Consider the following 20,120-nt stretch of genomic DNA (forward strand, 5'->3'; position numbering starts at 1 on the left):
TTTACAGCTACATTTCCCTCTAGACTCCTGGTAATGCTTGAATCCTTCCACTGCAAGAAAACAATGAAATCTTTTCTTCTAAAACATATTGACTCTGTCTAATTGGGTTTGTTTCCCATAAGTCAAGAGGATGAATGGCATGTTCAAATATGATGCGATCTGAAGTATTTGACAAAAGATTGGTTGAATGAAAATGACTTTTTGGCATTAGTACAAGATAAGTCACACATTCTAATGGGCCTGTGGCATTTTGTGCTCTTTCTTTGATGATAGGATTTTACACCTGAAGCTGATGGAAATTATCACCTCTTTGGTGTTTGGTTTTCTATACTGTAATACTTTAAGACTGTAATTTTCCTTTCTTTATCAACCTAACTGATGCACTAGTCTGAACATCTTTGTAAGGTTCACTTATATACATATATAGGGACCACCGCCATCTGGTGTATTAGAGAAGATACTACAATTAGCATGTTACTTGCAAACCTACCAGGCAAGCAGCCAATTTCCAGACCATGGGAATTTTCTTCTAGACACATGGGAAAGTTCCAATGGCCACACAAATTTAATAGAATAAAATATTGTTTGACTGGTACTAAAGTAACTAAAATCCTTAATTAAATTATTTTCCTGATGATTGAAAAGAAGGCATAAAGCACCATACTTTGCATTTAGGAAAAATGAAAGCAACTGTCAAGAAAATAAGTAATAACTGAGATTTGGTTAAATTTAAAAATTCTCAAATATGTCTAGGTTATCAATAATAGCACATGAAAAATGTAACATTAAGAATAATAATTTTGATGCCCTATAAGACTTTAGTTGTCAATTAGGTTCACTTCTTCTTTTTTTCTTTTTTTCTTTTTTTTTTTTTTTTTTTAATTTTGAGAGAGAGCTAGGGGAGAGAAGCAGAGGGAGAAAGAGAGAGAGAATCCCAAGTGGGCTCTGCGGTGAGTGTGGAGTTCAAAACCACGACCCTGGGATCATGACCTGAGCCGAAATCAAGTCAGACACTCAACCAACTGAGCCACCCAGGGGCCCCAGGTTCACTGTTTCTTAAGGTAAAATGATTTTCATCAGTTTTTTAGTCAGTGGAGATAAATATTCCCTGAAGTTGTTTGAATCCTGCCTAGCACCCTTGATTACCAATGTCTTGCACTAACTAGGTTCTTACTTGTTGAATAGTACCAATTAACTGAAAAATTGCTAAAAGGATAGCTGTTTGGAAACCAGTAAGATCTAGTCCTCCAATTGGCAGCCTTGGGTCAGGAATTCAATATATTTGAGCAGACTGGTCTGTCAAATGGTGAAAATAATAGTGTCTATTTCATAGGTTGGTTAAGAAGGTTATATGCTAAGTTCAATGCATGGTACAAAATTGATGCTCGAAAAAATGTTCCTAGTAAACACACACACACACACACACACACACACACACACACACACCAAGCATTTCAAACAAGTCCTACAAAGAGGATGACATTCTCTCTTTAAATTCTCTTATAAACTCACTCTAACCTCTCTCTAGCTAAGAGGGAGAGTCAATAACAAATTGAAATGTATATTTGAAAAAATATGTTCTTTGTTCTGATAATACTTTCAGAATTAGTGATCATTTGGGATGGTTTATTTTTAAAAGCCTTCCTCAATCTATACCCATAGATACAAATATAGGTTTCTGTGGGTGTTTTGGGGGCTAGTATTGGGTGGAATCAGAGAAATGCTGAATTCAGTTAAGTAACTGGCTGTTTTGGAAATAATGATTTGTAAGTAGCAGTTTGTCTAAATTTTCTTCTAACACATAGTTTTCTGAAATTCATCTAAAAAAGGTGATCTGTATCAGGCTAAAGCCCGTAACTTCATTATGATTTTCTTGCTTTCAGGAAGATCTGTTCATGTAATAGAATAAACGTCAAATTTTAAGTAGAAAATCACTATTCTTCTCTGAGCGGCTTTGAGAATAAATACCTATTTTAAATCTTTCTTAGGAAAGGGTTCCATAAGCATGTGAAATGACAGGAGCAGATAAATTCAAAAGGAATTTTAAGCAAGCTGTTTTTAACTGTAGCTCTGTTTTCCAGTAAGTTAATAAACAGCCAGATCATTAAGGTAGAGTGTAGCTCATACACTTTTTTCCTTGTAAATTTATCTGTGTATGTGTGCGTGTGTGTGCATGTATATTATATGTGACTCAAAGGCTGTGATGTGAGATTGGTAGCAAATGCACTTTTCTGGAAAAGCCCCTGGCTTCTATTCTCTCTTTTAAAAAGAACCAGAAATATGAAGCCCTGGAAGGTATATTCTTTACCACTAGGGGGTGACAGCTGATAATGAATCAGCTCTCCTTAACCTGCCACAAACCACTTGCTTGGTTTAGTACGTATTCCCGTGATGTTTCTTGCTTTATTGATTGCCTGGTTTAGTTCGATACATTTTGTTTGCTGAACATGTTACACACCCGGTACTGCTCCTTTATGATGCACAACATGGGCCTGATGAAAGGACAGCTAGTGCTGGACAGCTTTGTAGTAGCTGTCTGGAAAATTAGTTAACAGATAGGAAAGTTTATTCATTCATGTATTTATGCAATAAATATTGGGAGTCCACAGGTCTGTGACAGGCACTGGGCATACAATGGTGAACAATATTATAATATCTGTCCTCACAGAGGTTTTATTGTGGGGGGGGTGTGGAAATAACAAAAGCCAGGTAAACAAATGCATCACTAAAATAATCATGAGCTTTAACAAGACAGACAAAAGAAAGAAGTATTAGGGTAAGACAGAGGATACCTGCAGTTAGAAAAGAGATACTACATTAGGTCAAGCATTACTTTATCTAAGGCTTTGCTATTCTCCATCTAACTAGCAGATTTCAGAGATACATTTATGCCCTACTTTGGTTGTTTTCCTCTTATATAGATTCTGGCAGGTTCTCATAATTCAGCATTTTGGTGCCTTCCAAGCTTGAAATATGACTGGTAACTGATAGCTAGTGCTAGCATCCCCCTCCCTCAGTACATCTCTCACAGACACTTGGAAAGCTTCATTAAGAGAGGCATTAGCCGTGGGGTGCCTGACTGGCTCAATCAGTTAAGCATCTGACTTCAGCTCAAGTCATGATCTCATGGTTCATGAGTTCAAGCCCCTCATCGGGCTCTGTGCTGACAGCCCAGAGCCTGGAGACTGTTTCGGATTCTGTGTTTCCCTCTCTCTCTGCTCCTCCCCTGCTCTCACTCTGTCTGTCTCTCTCTCTCTCAAAACATAAATAAACATTAAAAAGAGAGAGAGAGAGGCATCAGCTGGAAAGAATATGCCTGTCTCTTTCCATTCTGCACTTCAGAATGGAAACTTCTGTGACATAACCGGCTAACTGGCATCCATTTTGTCTGAATAGTTGGAGCACTTCTTGGGAAATATCACACACACACACACACACACACACACACACACACACACATCAAATAAAAAATATCATTCATTTGAAGTTAAAGTTACCTAGCATAACTTCAATGAGTTATTGAAGATTGAAGCATAACTTCAATCAATAAGAAAATGATCCTGATTCTGATATAAATATTGGTAAGACTGTACTGTGAGCTTGGTGCTGTTGAGATTGCACATGTGTTCTAGTCATGACAGGTCACTTAATGCCATTTCCGATATTCTTGATTTCTTTTCTTACCTGAAAGACCCTCCACCTTGAATCCACCTCATCTTTCATTTAGTGGATCTGTGTCTCTTTTAAAATTTTCCTGCATGCCAAGCACATTCTTTTGTTTTTTTTTTCTTTATTCCAGAAACACTCATGTAATTGAGCAGTTTGGTTAAATACTGCATTCTTAGTATTTTATAATCATTTCATCTTTGTTAAAAGAAGATATTGACTGGCTACCCAACATCCATTCCTTTTCCAGCTTCCCTTGCAGCTAAGGATGAGAAAAATGATGCAGTTCTAGCCAAAGCGATGTAAGAGGAGATATACTGGTATCTTATATATATATATATATATATATATATATATATATATATATATATATATTAGATATATTATATAATTATATAACTATATATATTCTCCATGGCAAAGGAAAAGGGGGTGTGTGGAGCCTCTCTCATGGCCTTGGCTTTTCCTTTGTACTTCTTTTGGATGAGATTATGAGGGATGTAATGCCTGGATCTGCAGAACCATCTGGTGAACAAAATGGGAAACCCAAGAGACTCTTGGGGATGCCAACCCAGTGCTCTTGAGCGTGGAGCTAGTGCACCAGCTCTGGAATGAGCATCCTTCTTATTATTTAATTTAATGTCTTTATGATTTACACCACTATTAAATTTGTTCTACTGTTCCTGGGGGTCAAACAGACCCTAGCCAACACAATCTAAATATTGAAATCCCTCAAAAACATCATCTCGCTTTAAATTTTGATACTCCTGAGAACTCGGCCCAGTTCTCAGGACAGAGTAGTGGCTAAATACATATATGTAGTCTAGATGTTTTACCTCTGTGACCTATACTTTCTCAAGTTTATCACCAAATGAACTTCTTGAAATTAATCTCATATGCTTATTTATGGGACTGCTAAATTGTGATAAGGAAATTGCCCTACATGGATGTCTGTTATATAAGATGCATATGGGTCGGAGTGCAGCTTATGCATACTTTGCCATGGTAAACTTTAATGATTATGAGCTTCTGACATACATGCTTTTAGAAGGAGATGCCTCTACCAGTGCCAGCTCTGTTCCTTATACAAATTATACCGACAATGGGTGCATTGGTTGGGGGAGAGAGGAGGGAAGAAAGTTGGAAGCAGGAAAACATATTTGATTACTTGAAAGGTATGAGAGATCATTTTAAATTCCTCGAAGCAGAAATATTCCCTTGTTCATCTTTGTATCTTCTATAATAGTGTTTCTAAGATCTTCGTCTGATCATTCAGAATCAACTAGAGCTTTGCTAAAATTCACAGTCCTGAACCCTACTCCAGAACTAAAGAAAGAATATCTCTGCAAGCAGGCGTGGGAATCCATTATTTTACTCACTTGTCAATCACTGCCCCACTTCCTAGCAAAGGGCTTTGTATATGTTAGAGACTCAGGAAATAATAGAATGAATACATGAATGATACAAAGATAAAGCAGTCTCTCAAACTTAGGTCCAATCTCTGAAGCCATTCCTTTAAAACCATATTTATTTGATGAGGCACATTATTTCATTTAAAGTAGAAAGTACCCTTTTGTATTTTTAATTTTTTTAAACATTTTTAAGTTTATTTTTGAGAGGCAGCAAGAGAGAGAGAGAGAGAGAGAGAGAGAGAGAGAGAGAGAGAGAGAACACAGGGAAGGGGCAGAGAGAGAGAGACAGAGAGAGAGAGAATCCCAAGCAGGTTCCACAGCATCAGTGCAGAGCCCTATGCAGGACTCAAACTCATGAACCATGAGATCATGACCTGAGCTGAAGTTGGATGCTTAACCGACTGAGCCACCCAGGTGCCCCAAAAGCCCCTTTTTTAGATGGGCAAGACATTTTCTTTGACAACCAAGAGGACAAACCATTTAAATGATTCTCTTGGTCTCAAATGTAAATAAGTTGAAACGGAGAATAATATTTATTTTTAAATACTTGGGCACTTAGAAATGAAGACAAAACATTCTAGGACCTCAACCCCCTAAATATCCGTGACAACTTCTCTGTGAATTTGTTTTTCCGATGTATTCCTCCCTGGAACCTGAGCATAACTAGATTTGGCTACACGTTCGCTGAAGAACAAGCTTGCTTTCTAGACAGGGATAGAACATAGCTACAGCAAACAAAATGGTGAGCACAGACTCCTCTCTAAAGTAGTAATCTGGCTACACCCCTGCTCTTCTGACCCCAGTGGAAGTCTGAATCATCTCCACACCAGCCACAGCCCACTTCCCTGAAAGCTGTGGTTCCAGAGACTTGTGCTTTCCTGCTTTGCTAAAGTTGGATTCTCTTGTATGTGATCCACCCTGGCGTCAACTGTTGAAAGAGTCACCATGTGGATTCTTTTGGTGCAGGAGGAGAGAAATCGCTTGCTTGAGTAGCCAATGTTGAGGGATCTGTTTTAGTAGCATGTGGATTCAGGGCACTGAAGAAGTATCTGTTTGGGGGGAGTGAAGAGGTCTTATTTAATCAAGTTTTATTAATCAAGTTTGCACAACAAACTGGGTCATCTAACTCCCCACCAAACTTCTCTCTCTCCCTCCAATAGAGTCAAGCCAGTTTCTTCCCCTTGTTCCACGTGCCTTGCACCTTAAAGAAAATATGCATTTGCCCAATATCTTCTGCTCCAACTGGAATTCCTTATTCTTTTCTCTTCACCAATAATGAGAACAGTGCTCATAATAACCACTGAGCAGTTAGTATGTGCTTTATACATATACATATACATACATGTTTCTTCGAATTCTTATTATGACTCAAGGAGGTAGGTAGTACTATTATCCCCATTTTATACATAAGAAATGGATCACCAAGGGGTTAAATTACTTGGCTAAGGTCATCCAGCCAGTATGTGGCAGAACTAGACTCAAATCCAAGACTGTCTGATTCTAACGTCCCTGCTTATAGCCTTCAAGCACTTGTTGGAATTGTCTTTTTCTAGTCTCTCATTGTCCATGAAGCCTTTTTGACTTTTCACATTGATTATTATCTAAATCATACATATTGGTACTTTAAATAACAAAATCATAGAATGTCAGAGATAGCAGGAATTCAGAAACTATCTAGATCACCTCACTTCTTTTACAAATAAGGCATTTGGGGACCAGAGAGGCTGTTCTTGTTAGAAGTATTACAGGATTCAGTCATGCACTTAAGGCAGAACCCTGCTGATTCCAAGGCATTCTCCTAGACTTTCTGATATGGTAGATCAGGTGCAAGGGTCTGGGAATGTGCATTTTTAAAATATCTTCATGATTGAGTCCAATCATCAGACAAAGTTGGGAATCGCTAATATTCTGTATCACTTAGTGTTTCAACTGTGTTTGGTGCTTCATTTATTTTATCTGCATTTTTTTATCTCTCAAATCTTACTTTGTTGAGACCCTATTCTACACTTTTGTATCCCTTACAGTGTCCCACCAGGAGCTAGACATAGCTTAAGTGTCTAGTAAATGCTTGTGAATTGAAAGGAAGAAAGTTTTAGATACTGAGTATTGACGAGGAGGTGGCAGGGAAAATGGATTATGGCAATTAGTTCCAAGGCCACATAGAGCAAATGCTCCACGTGGGAGGCAAAATAGGTGGTGATTATAAGATTTGGCTTGTCTTATTTGCTTCAGCTCATAATGACTCAGAAGCGTGGTTGGCCAAAGATTTCAGATAGTAGAGTTTGGATTTCTGATTTTCTTTTGCCTCCTGACTGGGTAGACATGCTTAATAAATGTGATCCCCAGATGTTCAGGACATGTCATGTTCTGCTATGAGCACATGGAATCAGGCCCCAGCGACACTCTTGCCTTGGAGTGGCAGAGCCTTATATGGAAGCAGAGTGTACTTTTCGCTTTACTGGGGGATCTTTAAATAGCAGGGAACAGCAACTCAAAGCTTTTCAAAGAGCTACTTAAAGTTATTTTTCTCCATGACAACAGCCTGCCAATAAGGATAGAATTTAAAGAACTAGGACCCTAAGTAGAAAGAGAAAAGGAAAATTTCCTTGCTAAATTGAATGCTCAGAGATGAACCACAGCCAGAGTGTAAATCCCATACGTTGACTCACATCTATAGAACAGATGAGATGAGCAATCAAAGTGCACTCTTTAATTATCTGTGTGCAAAAGCAGGAGGATATTTAAAGGTGTTCACTTGGTGGTATATCGGGTGGAGGGAAATACTCACAGTCATATGCTGTGATTGCTGATGTTGAAATGATGGATCCATTTTCTTCTGTGTTACTCTTAATGGTTTGGAGGACTAATTTTGTTTCAGGTGCTTAAAGATCAACTTATAAATAATCCTCCTGGGTTTCCTGTGCCTACATCTCACAAACTCACTGTTTGCCCTGCCTCCTGAAATCTGCCTCCCAGGATAGGCTGTAGTGGATTCAACTCCTGATTTCTTCTTTTCCACCAAATGAAAATATTCAGATGACTTCTCGGGGAGTCTCTGCATAGTTTTGTCGTTTTAATTAAGGCTTTATTGTTTTAGAGCAGTTTTAAGGTCACAAGTTGGTGAAGGTACAGAGATTTCCCATATACCTCCTGCCCCTGTCTACATATGTGTAGTTCCCCTCATTATAAACCCTCCCCACAACCAGAGAGGTAGATTTATTACAACTGATGTACCTACATTGACACATCCTAATCACCCAAAGTCCGTCATTTACATTATGGCTCACACTTGGTGCTGTACATTATGTAGGTTTGGACAATCATATAATGACATATTTCCATCATTATGGTATCATACAGAGTATTTTCACTGCCCAAAAAGTCCTCTGTGCTCCATCTATTCATTCCTCCCTCTGGCAAGTATTGATCTTTTCACTGTCTCCATAGTTTTGCCTTTTCCAGAATGCCATATAGTTGGAACCATATAGTATACAGCCCTTTCAGACTGGCTTCTTTCACTTTGTAATATGCATATAAATCTCCTCCATGTCTTTTTGTGGCCTGCTGGCTCATTTCATTTTAGTGCTGAATAACAGTCCATTGTCTGGATGTAGCACAGTTTATTTACCCATTCATCTGTTGAAGAACATCTTGGTTGCTTCCAACTTTTGGCAACTATGAACCCTAACTGCTGCTGTAAACATCTGTGAGGAGAGTTTTGTGGAGACATAAATTTTCATCTCCTTTGTGTAAATACCAAGACATGCCATTGCCAGAACTGCTGGATTGTATAGTAAGAGTGTGTTTAGTTTTACAAGAAACCACCAAATTATTTTCCCAAGTGGCTGTTCTTTTTCTGCTTTGCCACCAGCAATGAATGAGAGTTCCTGTTGTTCTGTATCCCTGTGAGCATTTGGTGTTGTCAGTGTTCCAGATTTTGGCCATTTTAATAGGAGAATAGTGGTATGTAATTGTTGTTTTCATTTGCAATTCCCCAGGACATATCATGTGGAACATCTTTCCATATGCTGGTTTGCCATTGCTATATCTTCTTCAGTGAGTAGTCTGTCAAGGTCTTTGGACCATTTTTTCTAAGTTGAGATAAAACTGGTATATAACATTAAATATGTATCACGTGCATAACATTATAATTCAACATCTGTAGGCAAGAATTTTTATTTATTATCACTGAATCACATCGGATTTTTGTTTCTCTGTCCTTAGAGGCCATATTTATCTCCCACATTGGAAGGATTTATGTGATTTATCTTCTGCTACTAATTGGCCCCAAGAATAAGGATGGACCTGCCCTGACAACTTTCTTACCCTTCACCTCCAACCAACTCCTAGCCAAACTTAGCAGCAATAGCTTTAGAACTGATCAATTCCAGAAATGGAATAAATACAATTTTCTGATTCAGAGATACCCTCTACAGTGTTCCCTACAAATGCTCATCCAAACTTTACCCAGTGACAGCTCTCTAGCTTGACAGTGACAAGTTTCACCACTGACCAGTATCAGGGATTACCATCCATCTAACAAATATTGGGTGCCCTTTATATGTCAAGCTCTGAGCCAGACCCTGGGGCAGTGAATCAATCAGACAGTTATCAACGTCTTCCTTATGGGGTCAAAGTGGCTTTTCTGTAATGACCAGCTCTCATCTGGCCCATTGAAACCATATAACTGGCTATTCCGTTTCTCCAAAAACTTGAAGACAACAATCAGACCCCCTCAAAGTCCATTGTCATTCTGGTCACTCCTTCCTTTGGACACGGTCCACTTGGTCAATGACCCTTTGAAAGGAGACTACTCAGAATTTCTACATCCTGGGCTTTTCTGCTCATGTTGGGATACTCGGGTCTTAATAACAGTTTCCTAAATCTGTGGAGTTACATTGCTTGACATGTTTCCGGAGTCTAGAGGTACAAGCTTGCATATGTATATATCCCTTGGGGAGAAGGAGTTGAAAAGATTAACTTCAACCTGGGGAGTTGTTTTTCTTCTGCTTTTTAACCAGAAAAATAAATGCGATTGTAGCTTTGAAAACTGAAATGCTAGCTTTTAAACAACATGCAAATAATAGACTTCAAGCTTTCAAGGGGAAAACGGGCTCCGTAAAAATTCTGTGATAGGAACCCCTACATTGTCCTTTTAGTTGGTAAATTGAGAATAAGTGGTAAACAGAAAGTAATCGCCTCTAACTACATTTCACTGAGAACTAATGTCCCTCTGACCAGTCAATAATGTTAACTTACAAAAACAGTAAGCCAGGTTTCTCCACAGTGACAACATAAATAGGCAATGATTACAGTCCTTGAGCTTTTGCCCCCCCCCTTCCAGCTTGACTTTGCAGGAGCAGGGGAAGGAACTTGGGGTCGGGCTGTTACAGCAAAGCACACTCAATACCACCCATGACAAAGGGGCTGTGGTTGATAATACCAAGGACCAGATAGTCCCTCTGCTCTTACACTTGGCTTCTTCTATGACTGGAAACATCAAACTCACTCCAGAAAGAGTCAACTACTTTCTCTTACTTCAGAATTTGGAAAGAATGATTGTTCTCTTGACTGATTATTCTCTGCTCCCATTTCTCACCTTGTTCTGCTTCCTGGATGTGTTCTCTGCCTTTCTCTGCCCTGCTTTTGGCTCCAGGGGGCTGGCCTCTGCAGGTACATCTCCCACCTTGCCCCCTGATGTGCAGTTCACTCTGGCCAGTGAGGGGCCCAGGTAAGAGGGTGGGAAGAGAGCGAGATCAATGTAGATCTTCCAAACCCTGTGCTTCTGAAGCGTGTCTCTAGAAGTAGCTGTGTCTAATTACTCCACTTCACAGCTCTTGCCAAGCAGCCCCTAACCTAGCGCTCCAGCTCTCAATAGGCTCTGAGGACTCTGTGTCCTCCCCTGGGCCCTGTGCTCTAGGACTGATGATGGCCTCTGGTCATCTGATGGTCTCTGGGCACCTCAACCTCCCTAATTTTTTCTTATCCCTGCTCTCACCTCTGTCCTATCATTACAGCCTCTTCATTCAAATCATCTGGAATGAATTCCTTCCTGCCTGTTTGACGGATAAACCTCTGATGTTTGGGTCTCTTCTCTGAGTCATGGAGCCCCATGCCCTCAGCACTGGGGAAGCCTTCTTACCTTCCTTAGGCAGGTGTGGCCCCAGGCCCAGGACCGGAGTTTAGGCTATTCCAACCTGGCAGCTCCTTGAAAGATACATTCCAGACCCTCCTGGAGTGGAGCCTTAACAATTTCTATTTTGAAAGAAATCCATGAGGCAAGAATAGCAAAATAGTGATAATTGTTCAAGTTGGCTGATGGGTACATGGGGCTCGTTATACCATTTTCTCTGCTTTTGTGTATGTTGGAACATTTTTGCTATAAAAAAGAATCAGACATGTAAAATTCTTAGTTGAGAACCACTGTTTCAAAGTAGATGTCTGCAATATATTTTGCTAATCTCATTATTTCCTGTCTTTCATCGGCTCCCATCACACCATGGTAGGGTCTCCATCTGGGTAAATAATGGGATGGGACAAAGAGATCCAGCATCTTTCAGTCCCTACCTCACAGATACCTTTATAGATTGGGGTTGAGCAGATTTGGCTAAGTCACTTGGTCCTTTTTAAACAGTTTGCATTTATATAGACATAGTTTGTGACCATTAGCCAAACTGTTGGTACAGAATTGAAAACCCAGGTTAATACACTCTGGTGTGGCTCTCTCCTCTGTCCCTTATTTATGAGAAATTCCTCAGAAGTCAAACCTTTCTATTTGTTCCATGCAAGAACAGGACACAGAATTTTGAGTAACAAATTCAGATTTCCAGTCTCTGCTTCTGTGTGATCTTGGGCAAGAGCCTTACCTTTTCAATTTCTCTGATTTCTTTAATTTCATAGCAATAGTAGTTAAAAGTACGTCCCTGGCTCTGAATCATAGTTCTGCCACTTCCTATCCATGCGACTTGGGCCAAGCTGCGTAACTTTTGTATGCCTCAATCTTTCCATCTGTAGAATGGACATAGTAATAGAAACAACGTCACTCGGTTACTGGGGAGATTAAATTAGCTACTATATGTAAAAGGAGTAGTGTAGTACCTGGTGTATAAGTTCTATATAAGTGGTGGCTGACGCTGTTATCATTACTGTTACTTAAATTTACATTTATAACTCTGGAGGATGAGACAGAAGGAAACATAGCAACAGTTTCAGATATAGAGTTTCTAGGGATTTTTAAAATCATGATAAAATTTGAAAATGGCTGCTGTAGAGTTTGCGGAAATTAATGGCCATAAACTCCAGGGGGGGAAGAGTCATTCAAACAAGCCAGTGCAGCCAACTCCCTAATTGCTGGTCATTTTGTACACTTCCGAGCTTCCACACCAGCCTGGGTGGAGGGCCTGGCTGGATCTGGAACTCTTCTTCTGCTCTGGCCTGGTCTGAGCAAGCAACCCAAGTTACTGGGTTTGACGTGTGGGAGGTGGCGGTGAAGGGAGCGCAGGGGAGCAGGGACGATGCTCCTAAATCACACAGAAAAGACAAAAATGCCGAGATGGCCTTGGCTTACGTGTGTCCATTCTCAGCCAACTTGAGGACACACGGCTTCATTTAACAAACTCGACCTCGTGTTCCTGTCCATTAAAAACTATGCAAATGTGTTTTGAATTTTCTAGGCAAGGGTGTATTACCTCCTATTGCTGACTATTAAAATTCCTGATAAAATCCAACCTCCAAAAGTTGGACAGCAGGAAAGAGAGAGAGTCAAGGAAAAATTTAGGCCTTTTAATAATGTAGCACAAAAACATAAATTAATAAGTTGACCCTAAAAAGCAGCTCCTTGAGTACTCCTTTGGCTGGGAGGAAAAGGGCTAACCTTTCTTTTCTTCACACCTAACCTAACCGAGCCAAATACCTGTAGGCTCCAGATTGAGGACCCTTGTTTCAATGTACTTTTAATGTAGATCTGGCCTTTACAGGAGCCAGATGCTGAATGATATAAGCTGATTTGGCTTTAAACTAATGTCTAGCAAATGGTGAAAGGTAGCTTTTCCTTAGACCAGTATGTCTTTGCTCTGAAATACCAGTCACTTATACTCTTTGGTATGGTCTGTTAATTTCTCCAACGCCTTGTGGCATGTCATTAAAAGTCACCAGCTAAGAAAAGTCAGGTCTTCTGTGACTAGTTTTTGTTTTGTGAATGTCAAGGAGACATGTGGTCATTGTGCAAAGACTATTGTTCTGAAGACTCTCAGGGTGTCCAATTGGGGTGGCTGCCTGCCTTGTGATGTGCCCCAGTAGCCATGTCTGTGCCATAACCCTTTCTTTGCGGGGAATGACTTTCCTTCCACAAGTTCTCATCCTTCTACTCCCTGTTCTACTGTATGTCCTGGACAGAGCTGCAACAGTGCACTGCTGGCCACAGCGGAGGGTTAAATGGTAGGTAGTTGACTTAAACTGAGCAGTCTGTGTCTCACACTCCACTTTGGGTTGCGGCTGGGAGGGGCACCCAAGCTGGTCTAACCAGAGTCCTTCCTCAGGATGTTTCTCCCCGCACCCAATGCTTCATTATGAAAATTCTCAAACAAGTTCTAAAAGAATTTTATCGTAAACACCCACCACCTCAACTCTATCATTTAGCATCTTACTACATTTGATTTATTATCTATCTATCCTTATATCCAGCTATTAATTCAAATTATTGTTGGTGCATTTCCAAGTACATCACAGACATTATTAGTACATTTTGATGTAAGAGTTTTAGGATGCATTCAAATAGTAAGGTTTAGTGTTTATTTACAGTGGGTTTTCCTTTTGACATAAAAATCATATACAATGAAATGCACATATTTTAATATTTGCAGAGTTTTTTTTTGAAAAATATGTACCTTCAAGATTTATTTTCACAGGAGTGGAGGAGTAGAGAGAAAGCTTCTTTCCCTTTTGGAAGGTGAGGCTCCAAGATGTGAGCCCAGAGTGGGGCAATTATGACTCTAGCTGAGGATTCTGAAAGCCAGCTGGAGATAAGAAAGCTGACATATCAATGTGGAGGCAGAGCTAAGAGACAAAAATAATTTTGAAAGTATTGTAGTCATTTCTACCCTTTTTTTTTGCAGTTTGGTTACATGAGCCCATAAATTCTCATACTAGCCTATTTTAAGTTGTTTTTCTTTTACTTACATTTAGTCCTGACTAATATTTGATATGTGTGTGTGTGTGAACCATTAATTTTATTTATTTTTACTTTTTTAAATAAACTCTTCATTTTTAATGTTTATTTATTTTTGAGAGAGACAGAGACAGAGTGTGAGCAGGGGAGGGGCAGAGACAAAGGGAGACAGAATCTGAAGCAGGCTCCAGGTTCTGAGCAAGCTGTCAGCACAGAGCGAGTCGCGGGGCTTGAACTCACAAACTGCGAGATCATGACCCGAGCCGAAGTCGCATGCTCAACCGAGGCGCCCTAAACCATTAATTTTAAGGAGGGTATTACGTGTCTATTGCAGGTATCAGCACCCCAAGTTGGGAGAGGTTAAGAAGGTCTAAGGTTTCTCATAAATCTAAGGGACTGTAGATCTAGTACATTGAAAGCATTGGCCTCACCTGGGTTCTGGCTGTGGCTCCATCCTATGTGGGGATAAGAGAACATTATGCGTAGGCACTAGCAGCTTTATTCAAAGCAGACTCTAACATAAAAATAAAAGCAAAACGTGACATATCTTAACCTTAATATTGAAAGTACAGTTACTGATAGAAGTAAGGACCCTTAGAAACAAGACCCTAACATACTTGCTAATTATTTTTTTTCTAACTTTGAGCATTACCCAGTTTTTGTGGCTTTAGCTAAATAATTACAGAAACAGAGGCAGTATGTTTTCACTGTTAGAGGTAGAATAGGTTGCAAAATGCCAAAATGGGTCCGATCTGGAAAATGTTGAGTCCATGTGTGAGAGAAGGGAAAAAAGACGAAGACTCTCAATCATCCGAGGGGGAGTAAAGGAAGTATTTTATTGCCCAAGAGAAATTTTGACTTTTTTTGGATTTTGGTTCATACATATGATACTATTTATCAGTTGTGTTATTTTGGTATTCTATGGTCAGAGTTTATTCCTCTTTCTCTCTTTGTCTCAAACCAAAATAAAAAGTCTGTCTTTGGTGAGTTCTATATAGGTCAGAAAAGTGGTTACTTTGGTGGGGAAGGGAAGGGCTTGTGGATGCAAAAGTGTCCATGGAGGGTAGGTGCCCAAGTTCTTTTTCTTTACCTGAATGGAGGCTACATGTGCCTTCCTCTTTTATTAAAGTATGAATTCACTTTGTAGGGGTTTTGTTTTTTGTGTTTTGTAATTTACAATAAAAATCCTAAATTCTCGGGGCGCCTGGGTGGCTCAGTCGGTTAAGCGGCCGACTTCGGCTCAGGTCATGATCTCGCAGTCTGTGAGTTCGAGCCCCGCGTCGGGCTCTGTGATGACAGCTCAGAGCCTGGAGCCTATTTCAGATTCTGTGTCTCTCTCTCTCTCTGACCCTCATGCTCTGTCTCTCTCTGTCTCAAAAATAAATAAACATTAAAAAAAATTTAAAAAAAATCCTAAAATCTCAAGCAAATATATAAAGACAAGATTCGATAAATCTATGAGATGAGTACATTTTTAGTGCTTAATTCATTATACGCTTTTCTGTATCATTGGAATATTTCATAACATAAAAGTTTAATTAAAACCGTTTCCTCCTTGACCTCCAACTTTTTTTTTAAAGAACAGAATTTTTTTACAGGTTTTTATTTCTGATGTCTGTCCAAAGTGACAGCAAATGACGGTCATCCCCAAATTGTCACTAGCACCTTCTTATTTTGCACTGTCTACTGAAATTAGCTCTTTGATCTCCAGAGTTTCTAGGTTCCTTAACTCTTTTGTGTGAGTTTTAGCTCGATTCGTTTTATGTCAAATATGTGACCTTTACTATATATTTTTATAACTTCCAATTACATTTTATCTGACCAGATCTACTCATGCCAAAGTGAATGGGAATAATTAAAGTAATTATTTGGGTAACTTATATTAAACCTTACTTGTTCAGATAATTTAAAGAAAAGCAGAGAAAAGAGTGTAGTGATGAGGTGCTTGGATGGCTCGGTTGAGTGTCTGACTTCAGCTCAGGTTATCATCTCACAGATTCGTGGGTTTGAGCCCCATGACAGCAGGGAGCCTGCTTGGGATTCTGTTTCCCTCTCTCTCCCTGCCCCTCCCCCGCTCACACGTGCTCATTCACTCTTTCAAAAATAAACATTAAAACAAATTTAAAAAGAAAGAGTCTAGTGGTGATTGTCCTCCGTTACCCGATTATTGCCCCAATTCCTCGTTTTGTTTGGATTTTGAGGTTCTTTATTTTTCCCAAACTTTATTCTTTTTTAGAACAGTTTTAGTTTCACAGCAAAATTGAAAGGAAGGTGCAGAGATTTCCCACATACTCCCTGAACTGATGGGTCATAATCACCCAAACTCCATAGTTTACATTAGGGTTCATTCTTGGTCTTGTGCATGTGGTGGATGTGGACAAATGTATAATGAATGTATCCATCACTATGATATTACACAGAGTCTTTCCACTTGCCCTAGGAATCCTCTGTGTTCCACCTCTATTCATTCCTCTCTCCACCCTGCAACTCTGGCAACCACGGATCTTTTTACTGTCTCCATAGTTTTGCCTTTTCCAGAATGTCATATTGTTGCAATCGTGAAGCATACAGCCTTTCAGATTGCTTTCTTTCACTTTGCAATATGCATTTAAGTTTCCTCCATTTCTTTTTATGGCTTGATAGCTGGTTTCTTTTTAGCATTCTATAATGTTCCATTGTTTGGATGTAGTGCATTTTATTTACCTATTGACTTACTGAAGGGCATCTTGGTCACTTCCAAATTTTGGCAGCTATAAATAAAGCTGCTATAAACATCCATGTGCGTGTGCGGGTTTTTGTATATACATAAATTTTCAGCTCCTTTGGGTAAATACCAAGGAGTGTGATTGCTGGCTCTGCCGGATTGTATGGTAAGAGTATGTTTAGTCTTGCAAGAAACCACCAAACTGGTCTTCAAAGTGGCTATACCTTTCTGCATTGCCACCAGCAATGAATGAGAGTTCCTGTTGCTCCACATTCTTGTGAGCATGTGGTGTTGTCAGTGTTCCAGAATTTGTCCATTCTAATAAGTGTGTAGTGGGATCTCGTTGTTTTAATTGAGGTACTTAAGCATATTATATTAGCAGGGCATTGGTGAGAGCAATAGCTGATAATGTTTAAATACTTGCCATATGCTGGGCACTGTACAAAGCACTTAACAAACATCATCTGATTTAACATAAAATATCATTCCACCACTCTTGTGTTATAAGTACTACTACTGTCTCTAATTTAAAGATAAGAAGACTGAGGCTTTGGAGGGCAACATTTCCAAGTCACACGGTTAGCATGGGACAGCAGGGCTGGCTTCATGGGTGCAGACCTAGTGAGTCACACTGACCTTGTGGTCAGAAAAGTCCTATATTTGGTTTAGTGCTTAGAGGTCACTGTCTTGAGGTACTTAATAATTTGTACACAAAGAGCCCTGCACTTTCATTTTATACCGAGCTTGGCAAATTCTGCCCTGTAGGGTGGAGCTGGGTATTTGACATCAGAGGCTATGCTGGTAATCACTAGTCTATTCTGCCACTCTTTACCTCTCTGAATGAAGCTAGAAGGAAAAACAAAGAAACAAAACAATGAAAACAAACAAAAACACCTCAAGAAGGAAGTAAACAAATAAAAAAAACTAGTAGCAGATGACCAGCTGACATGGTGTTTGGAGAAATTAATTTTAATATGTGTGACTTGGGCTTCAATGAACATTTTCTGGACATAGTTCTTGGTAAATAAAACGAATATGGGCAACTTGTTCTACCTTAGGAGATACACACACTCCCATGATATAAGGTTCATTTTTCTATATTTATTGCATGCGGCTGATTCAAGAGCCTTTTCTAAAACAAACCAGTATTTGGAGATCAAGGGTGAAGTCATCAAATCTGGAGATTTGCTCATTGTTTCCTCCAACCCAGGAGTGATTCTCACTACCCCGCTTTTAGACCTACAAACTCCATCCACCCTTACGCCAAGTGAAGCCTCTGCACAGAAAGTGCCAGGAAAACTGTGGCTGCGGATTGGGCAAACGACACTGCGCGTGCCCATCCGAGGAAGATCCAGGAGGAGGCGCGGCCATTTCTTTTTCCGGTGCGCCCTTCATTTCCGGTTTCCTGTGCTGTGGGTGCTGAGGCTCCCTTCCTCGCCTGCTGTGGCAGCTACTGGTGCACTTACCGGGTTTCTTGCCCTTGTTTTGCTTGTGGTCTCCGCCTGTGCTTGCCTCCTCCCTGGGGTTGCTCAATTTGAGCTGCTAGATAATAGCTTGTCTCATTTAGCCGCAAGGGTCCTCCTGGCTTGGCGGCGAGACGAAGCTTGGCTTGTACTCCTCCCTGACGCGTCTTGCTCAGTGGGCTGCGAGGGTGAGGGCTGGCGGCCGCAGAAAGGTGGAAGCTGGTGCAGGGCCTCTGCCCTTCATTGCCCCTGACCCTAGGAGGCCTCTGCTGCCTGCTCCTTAACAGCCTGGAGGCTTTGATGCCTCAGGGGTGTTAAATCTTACAGTTTAGCGTTACTTTCTAGTCAGAAAATGGAATCACAGGAGAAACGGCTTTTCTTGCCACATGGGGGCTTGGCCAAGGTTCATTGGTAGTTACCAACGTTCCTCTTCTCGCCCCACCCAGCTCAACAATGCCCATCATTGTTTCCCAGAGGGTTTCACCGGTGTCTGGTGAGCACTTGTACAGGCAGGTCCGCAGCAGCACCCAGCAGAGCGTTACATCTTCCTAGAGCTAGTAGGTAATTCCCAATGACCAGCATTCCAAACTGAAGGACTGTCATGCCTAAGTAATCTTTCCTTCATCATGGATTAAGGGTGGATATTTAAAAAATAAGAGTAGCCCTAAGGTTGTTTATATGTTCCTCACCACACACATCTGTCAGGTAATATTTTGTCAGTGCAGCTTGAGAAGTACTGGTCATTTTAATAGACTAGTTGAAACTAACAGATGATAAGAGTTTCAGGGAAGTGTGATTTGCCCAAGATCTAAGATGTCAGCCTAGATTTTTCTATGCCAGGAACGCTGTTTCTCCATTACTGCACCACATTACTTCTATCACGAAACGCATTCAGCATAGAAAGAAGAAAGTTATATGAGACAGCTGTGTGTTGCTTTTAGGATGAAGGTGGGCATATTAGTAGTAGTAGTGATTTTAGCATATGGACCTAACTTAGCAGCGTATTTGACAATGGTCAGTTATGGTCCAGGCTGACTAGAAGGATCATCTCTGTGTCAAGGATCAAGGAACTTGATGGGAAGGAAAAATGCTCACCCCTTTAGGAAAATTAACTATCGTCCAGAATAATGAACTTGCCTTTTACTGTTAACTATGAAGCAGATCTTGTTCTCCAGAATCTTACGTTGACCAACGTTGAAGGAATCTTGGAGAGAATTCTCAAAGCAGAGTATGTAGCAATGTGTCAGTGTCCTAAAAGCTACGTATAAAATTACAGCATATCTCCCCAAGAGCACCACTTCTATTTGAGAAACAACAACAACAACAAAGAGAACAAATGAGCAAACCATGCTTACCTGTGAAAAACACCAATATCTTATAGAAGAGAAGGCAGTTTGGGTTTGAATTTTAAAGAAGAGAAAAACTTCACATCTACAATGAGTCCTTTTGGGTGGAAACATCCCAGGTAGTAATCCTAGGAATGAATTTTCACTCTCTGGTATATTTGGACTATTTCTGTGAAAAGTTTGAGAAGCACTGGTCATTTTAGGAGACAAGTTGAAACTAAAAAATGATAAATGATTTTCCTGTGGTCATAGCATGACTGGCCCAACATCCCCTAAATCCTTGTCTACCATTCTCTTTATGATTCTTTGTTGTGGCAGTGGTTCTAAGAGTAGAGTATTTTCCTGCCGTAGGCAGACTAGAAT

At 40.1% G+C, this 20,120-nt stretch overlaps 1 long non-coding RNA gene across 1 annotated transcript; it reads right to left on the reverse strand.

Moving 5' to 3' along the window:
- Nucleotides 1-5,602: 5,602 nt before the first annotated feature.
- LOC131492713 (uncharacterized) lies at nucleotides 5,603-18,797 on the reverse strand. Its single transcript, XR_009252252.1, has 4 exons — nucleotides 18,415-18,797; nucleotides 11,945-12,086; nucleotides 11,221-11,457; nucleotides 5,603-6,127 (listed from the first exon to the last, which is right to left on the reverse strand). It is a non-coding gene; the product is annotated as an uncharacterized LOC131492713 (long non-coding RNA).
- Between the last annotated feature and the right edge of the window lie 1,323 nt (nucleotides 18,798-20,120).

Source organism: Neofelis nebulosa, chromosome 13, assembly GCF_028018385.1.
Source record: "Neofelis nebulosa isolate mNeoNeb1 chromosome 13, mNeoNeb1.pri, whole genome shotgun sequence".
Taxonomy (NCBI): domain Eukaryota; kingdom Metazoa; phylum Chordata; class Mammalia; order Carnivora; family Felidae; genus Neofelis; species Neofelis nebulosa.